This window comes from Babylonia areolata, chromosome 3 (genome assembly GCF_041734735.1).
Source record: "Babylonia areolata isolate BAREFJ2019XMU chromosome 3, ASM4173473v1, whole genome shotgun sequence".
NCBI classification, from domain to species: Eukaryota; Metazoa; Mollusca; class Gastropoda; order Neogastropoda; family Buccinidae; genus Babylonia; species Babylonia areolata.
This window is the reverse complement of record NC_134878.1, coordinates 38,422,928-38,430,000: the sequence shown is the minus strand read 5'-3', so window position 1 is coordinate 38,430,000 and position 7,073 is coordinate 38,422,928. Positions and strand designations below refer to the sequence as shown.

Here is a 7,073-nt window from a genome sequence, read left to right as displayed (position 1 = left end):
TAACAGGCATAGAAAACAAAAAAAAATGCCAGCAGGCAACTCGTATATCCTAGGTCCAAATTTGAATACAGCTTTGCAAGAATGCACAATTATGAAGTCCAGAAAAATAAATAATCATGGCTATCTTGAAAAAAATGGATGGGAATGAATAGCATGGCTGAAGTAATAAATGACAGAAAAGGAAAAGTGACATATAAAATGATAAATTTTCAGGAGAGGGTTTCCAGAGGGTGGGCATAGTATTTTAATGGAAAGAGTCCCTGACATCCCCACAGGAGCACACAAACAGCACCTTCAACAAACCAAACATCAACTGATCAAGCAACAGAGGCTTATGATGTTGTATTGTATTGTGTTTATTTAGATCAAAAGCATACAGGTTTTCTCACAGAAGATTCTGTTGTTCCTGTCCTAGCTGATGTCCATTTCCTGAAACAGAAGGACGACGAATTGTCAGTCATAAGAGATAAATATGCAAAGACATGTGTTTGCAACTGAATTTTGTCGGGCTTCTACCATACAACCTTTTCAGCAAGGGAAACCCAAAAATGCGTGCATCATGCCAGCTGGTATAGTTTGTGGAACAAATACCCACAACCTGTCCAGCATGGGAGGCCCTACCAGGCATGTGACACATCAAATGACATAGCTCGACAGGTCACTGAAGCACTCAAGCTACCCCACCACGACAAGGTATCAGTTCCATGGGGTAGTAACATATCAAGTTTATTCATGTATTCATTTGTCAGAATGTCATATACAAACCAATGTGAAGCTCACTTTGTAAAACACAATATATTAGCACTAATGTTTACTGAATAGTTTGCAATTTAAAGAAAAAAAAGTAAAACAATGGATTATGTTTAAGCATTTAAATCTGGTCTTCTTCTTATGCTACAATTTTTATTGACATTTCACTGTCTGCTGATTAACCATAATTCCATGCCTACAACACCAGTACAAGGCAGTATACCCTCCACACCAAAAACCATCTTCAAATTAGAATGGACCATCTCACGAGAAAGAGCTATAGATCTACATCATATATGTGAAGCAAGTTTTTTCAACAATCCCAAATTTCCTGATCAAGGCATCTATTTCAGAAAAAGTGCATGCCAACACAGCAACGCACTGTTTTGTGCAAACAACATGCACAAGTGTCCAAAGCTTCTGCTGTGGCTGCATGTGATCAAATGTCAATTAATATGCGAGTGTAAACTTCTACTTGTTATGTATCTGATCTATCAACCCGTTTGATGGCAGATACTTGAAGCTGAACTGGACACTTAAACTTTGTAATGATAAAATTTTATGGTGCCAAGTGTATTTTACATGTATATGTGTGTATACATGCATGTGTATTTTATATGTATATCTATCAATCAATGTATCTATCTATCTATATATAAGTTCTACATAAATGTTACAACTTGTATATTTAAATAAAGATATAGAATATACACAAAATGTATACATACATTTTAACATACATGTGCACCTAACACTAACAGCTACCCACAACACAGTTTTGTCAGCCAGTTTGGCAACCTTCTCTGATCTATAGCCGTAACAGTTAAGATTGATAATATTAATGATGATAATGATCATACTATTCATAGCCATGTTTCAACTAAACACTAAATATAAGAAACCTTGGTCATTTGTTACGTACTGTGCTAGCCATCTAAAGAGAAAAGATGATCTTACCTTTCAGTGTTCACAGTGAAAGGGCAAGTCTGTCATGGATCCTGTCATATAATCCTGTCAATCACAAACATTTTTGTTTATATAACACATTAGATCAATGCTACATACACACAACAAAATGTGACTAACACACATACCCACACATACAAAATGGATACATACATTTTTACATACATGTGCACCTAACACTAACAGCTACCCACAACACAGTTTTGTCAGCCAGTTTGGCAACCTTCTCTGATCTATAGCCGTAACAGTTAATAATAATGTTAATGATGGTCAAGTTCACTGATGATGCAGGTGAGGGGAACATACTGACACCTTTCCAGATGGAGATGACATAGGATTGGTGCCACACAGCAGTGTTCCACCTTTTGCTGCCCTGTGTCTACTCTGATGGCAAATGTTTTCTCTCTCATTCTTTTGAGATAATGAGACTGCTACATGAAATAATCTATAATTGACTTGAATTTGTACCCTAAAACTCACATATAGCTTATTATCTATATCTCTATCTATCTATCTGTCAAATATGTGCAAGTGTATTTTACATCTATATGTGTATACAGGCATGTGTATTTTATATGTATATCTATCAATCAATGTATCTATCTATCTATATTTAAGTTCTACATACATGTTACAACTTGTATATTTAAATAAAGATATAGAATATACACAAAATGCATACATACATTTTAACATACATGTGCACCTAACACTAACAGCTACCCACAACACAGTTTTGTCAGCCAGTTTGGCAACCTTCTCTGATCTATAGCCGTAACAGTTAATATTAATAATATTAATGATGATAATGATCATACTATTCATAGCCATGTTTCAAATAAACACTAAATATAAGAAATTGAGGTCATTTGTTACATACTGTGCTAGCCATCTAAAGAGAAAAGATGATCTTACCTTTCAGTGTTCACAGTGAAAGGGCAAGTCTGTCATGGATCCTGTCATATAATCCTGTCAATCACAAACACTTTTGTTTATATAACACATTAGATCAATGCTACATACACACAACAAAATGTGACTAACACACATACCCACACACACAAAATGGATACATACATTTTAACATACATGTGCACCTAACACTAACAGCTACCCACAACACAGTTTTGTCAGCCAGTTTGGCAACCTTCTCTGATCTATAGCCGTAACAGTTAATAATAATGTTAATGATGGTCAAGTTCACTGATGATGCAGGTGAGGGGAACATACTGACACCTTTCCACCTTTTGCTGCCCTGTGTCTGTCCCTGTAGCAAATATTTTCTCTCTCATTTTTTTGAGGTAATGAGACTGCCACATGAAATAATCTATAATTGACTTGAATTTGTACCCTAAAACTCACATATATCTTATTATCTATATATCTATCTATATATCTATCTATTCTATGCAAGTGTATTTACATGTATATGTATATACATGCATGTATATTTTATATGTATATTTATCAATGTATGTATCTATCTATCTATATATATATCTACATACATGTTACAACTTGTATATTACCTTTCAGTGTTCACAGTGAAAGGGCAAATCTGTCATGTATCCTCAATCCTGTCATATATCCTCTCAATCACAAACACTTTTGAGTTTTGTATATGTAACACATTAGATTAATGTTACATAGTAACATACACACAACAAAATGTGACTAACACTCACACATACAAAACGCGATGCATTTTAACATACATGTGCACCTAACACTAACAGCAACCCACAACACAGTTTTGTCCACCAGTTTGGCAACCTTGTCTGATCTATAACTGTAACAGTTAATAGGAATCTTAATGATGATAATGATAGTATTTACTAATAACTTTTTTTTCTCAAAAGTTGTATCACATAACTAAAGTAATAGGCACAAAATATCCATTTGATGATTGTGGCTGTTGAACTTGTATAAGATATGTCAGTCGATCATGTAAAATGATAATTATACATATATATATATATATATGTGTGTGTGTGTGTGTGTGTGCGTGTGTGCGTGTGCATGTGTGTGTGTGCTAACATGTATGTTAATGTAATATATCATATGTACATTTAACACAATCCAACTCTACACAGTATATTTCACACAATTTTAATATAAACTTTAACTGGGTGTTGAAGAGGGAGAGGTGGCATAGCATATTTTGTTTTACTAAATGTATGTTCTATGTGGAAAGCTGTAACTGGTATGAACTAGGTACACATAAACATATATAAATAAGCAGCAACAACATTCGACAATCGTAGTCATAACTGACACAAGGCATGCAGCATTGTTGTTGGAGTGAGACGTGTATCTATCTCTATAAAAAAATATATTTCACATTATTATGCAAGAGCTGAATGACAGACAAGTGGAGAGAGAGCCAGGCACATCAACTGATCATACTATTCATAGCCATGTTTCAACTAAACACTAAACATCAGAAACTGTAGTCATTTGTTGTGTACTGTGCCAGCCATCTAAAGAGAAAAGATCTTACCTTTCACAGTGAAAGGGCAACTCTGTCATGTATCCTGTCATATATCCTGTCAATCACAAACAGTAACAATTTACATTTTAGTATATACGTGAAACTGAAACTGTAACTAGTGTAAGTGTAATGTAAAACTCTCTCTCTCTCTCTCCCTCTCTCTCTCTCTCTCTATACACACACACACACACACACACACACATATATATATATATGTATATATATATATATATATATATGTTAAAAGGGGGGGTAGAGTAGTGGTGGGGATAGGGGTTGGTGGTTGTACGGGTAGGTGTAGAAGGTGAAGAGGTAGAGTAGAATAACAACAGAGGATAGGTGCACAATCCACTCTCTCCTCGTACCACAGCAGGGTCTTTTAGAAAGATGAATTGAGGTGTTTATTTCTCTAACTTAACAGCACACCTGGAACACACACAATATTAAAACCCAGGTTAAATCAATACCAAAACATATGCTAGACATAATCGCACTGATGTAACAGAAACATCATTATGTTGTCTGGACAAGTAAACAATTCCACAGATAACATTTCTCCATTCTGACACTCAATGTCTAGCCGTACACTCTCTTCTCAAAGAGATCTATGTAAGAATGTAAAACAAGCTTCATATAGCTTACCATCAACAATCAGTGACATATAAGTTAATGTGCACCAAATATATGACTAACAAATACTAACTCCCAGTATTTAACTCCTGTCAAACCACCATAGAATAATAGCTGTCGTACCAAGTATGTGGCAGACAATTACAAACTCCCAGTGTTTAACTCCAGTTAAATCACCATACAGTAATAGCTGTTTCCATTAAGACTGAACAAATCTGTACTTTGTATCTGCAAAGTATCTCATTGGTAAAATGTTTACATGGGAATCATATAGTTACCAAGTAATTTGGTAAATATATAGCAACCTGTGTGCACCAACATAGGACTGCCTGTCAGTGGTCTCAAATCTTATTGAACACATACAGCTATGTGTTACCCCACTGGCATATAACACATGACTACAGCACATGGTAATCACAACTACCAAGTCACACATGTCCCCATGTTGCATTATCACCCATGTGCACACACATGGAAAAGCATGAACATACAGTTAGCCTGTAGATTTGTTCACCTTGAATATAACCATCACCACCTAACATACAAAATAGGTATGTCATGCCTCAAAATAATTCCAACTGTTACAACCAAAACATTCTACACAGATGCAACCCACACATAATCTCTGTGTTTCTTTGTGTCTAAATGCTTACATTGTTCCCACAGTATGTCAACAATTGACACACCACTGACATGTTACTGAACATTATCATTTATGTAAGCCAAGATGCACAACCTGTAAACCCAAACATGATGTCCAAGCATCATACCATAATATCAACCTGTAGGAAACAGGAAAGGGGGGGGGAGGGGGGGGATACCCAAATACCCTAAACCAGTACTCCATTTAGTCATGTATTGGCTACATTGTGTATTTTAACCACTTTTCCCTCAGTCACCAGCCTCAAATACAATTAAGCCATACACATGCGGGCTATGCTCTCTCACAAGTCATGGTATCTGCATCAACACATTCCAGTTACATTAACTGTGCAATACCACATCAGCCAAAAGTGTCATAATGTTCTTGTGATACAACATTACAATTCGACAAACTCCAAACTGTTTCCAAAAACCAGAAAGTAAATTGCCAACAAACCAAATTACCAGTACAAGCATTACTCACAGCCCCAACGTTTCAGGGTTCACTTTATATTCATGTAGCAGAACACAATCCCACTGAGCCAGTGTGTTAGTTACAGAATCCAAGTATAACATAAATCAAGCATTCAACTAAGTCTGAAAAATAGATGCTAGTTTGACACTCACAGCCCCCATGGTACTGTCTTGACCGTCTGGCTCTCCTGGCCTGCTTCAAGGAAGGAAAAGAAAGAAACCCCACTTGCCTATTCATTTTATCCTCTTCACAAGCTGGCACCGCATGCAAACTATCTTCTGACCCAGAACGTTTCCAATTGGCTGAAGTTAACAGACCAATCCGGGACCAACCATGCTAGACTTGCACATTCAACACTTTTCTCACAGAACCCAGCATTGTCAAGGAGGAGGGGAGGGGAGGGGGGGGGGGGGTGATGAAAAGAGGAAGGGAAGGAGGAGGAAAGATCGCCCAGCCCTGATTCTGTTCTAAACAGCTCATGATAAACACACCACACCATGTGGTGACCATTGAGGCAGATGCCATCCTGCCAGAGATCGACATGGGGGGGTAAGGAGGGGGGTTGGGGGGGGGGGGAGGGGGGACGGGGTTGAGGGTGATGGGAGTGGAAGGGAAAAGGGCAGGGGAGTGTATAGGAAGAGAATGGTCAGAGGAGATACCATCTTTACTTAGTATTTCTTGATAACTTGCTCCCTCTGTACTTGGCCAAGGGAAGGGGGGAAAGGGAGAGAGGGTATGGGGAGGGGTGTTGGTGGGGATAGATGCCATGAAAGGGGGGTGGGGGGAGAAGAGTAGGGAGGTAGGAAGGAGGGGTCCATCAGTGCGCAGTGTGTCTGAGAAAATCCCATGCTTCCACCATAGGCGCCTGACACACTATAACATATATATATATATAAAGATGATAGGGAAGAGGTATCATCACGCACATCTGTTTATGTATATTTGTGCGTGCCTATGTGTTGTGGGTAGCTGTTAGGTACACATGTTATGTTGAAATGCATGTATCCATTTTGTGTGTGTGTGTGTGTGTGTGTGTGTGTGTGTGTGTGTGTGTGTGTGTGTGTGTGTGTGCTTGTGTTTGTGTGTGTGTGACTGAATCACATTTTGCTGTGTGTATGT

General features: G+C 37.6%; 1 long non-coding RNA gene across 1 annotated transcript; it reads right to left on the bottom strand.

Annotated features, from left to right (window-relative positions):
• Positions 1-340: 340 nt before the first annotated feature.
• Positions 341-6,489, bottom strand: LOC143280559 (uncharacterized). The gene is made up of 5 exons (XR_013055028.1): positions 6,107-6,489; positions 4,217-4,262; positions 2,632-2,685; positions 1,708-1,761; positions 341-429 (listed from the first exon to the last, which is right to left on the bottom strand). It is a non-coding gene; the product is annotated as an uncharacterized LOC143280559 (long non-coding RNA).
• Positions 6,490-7,073: the final 584 nt, after the last annotated feature.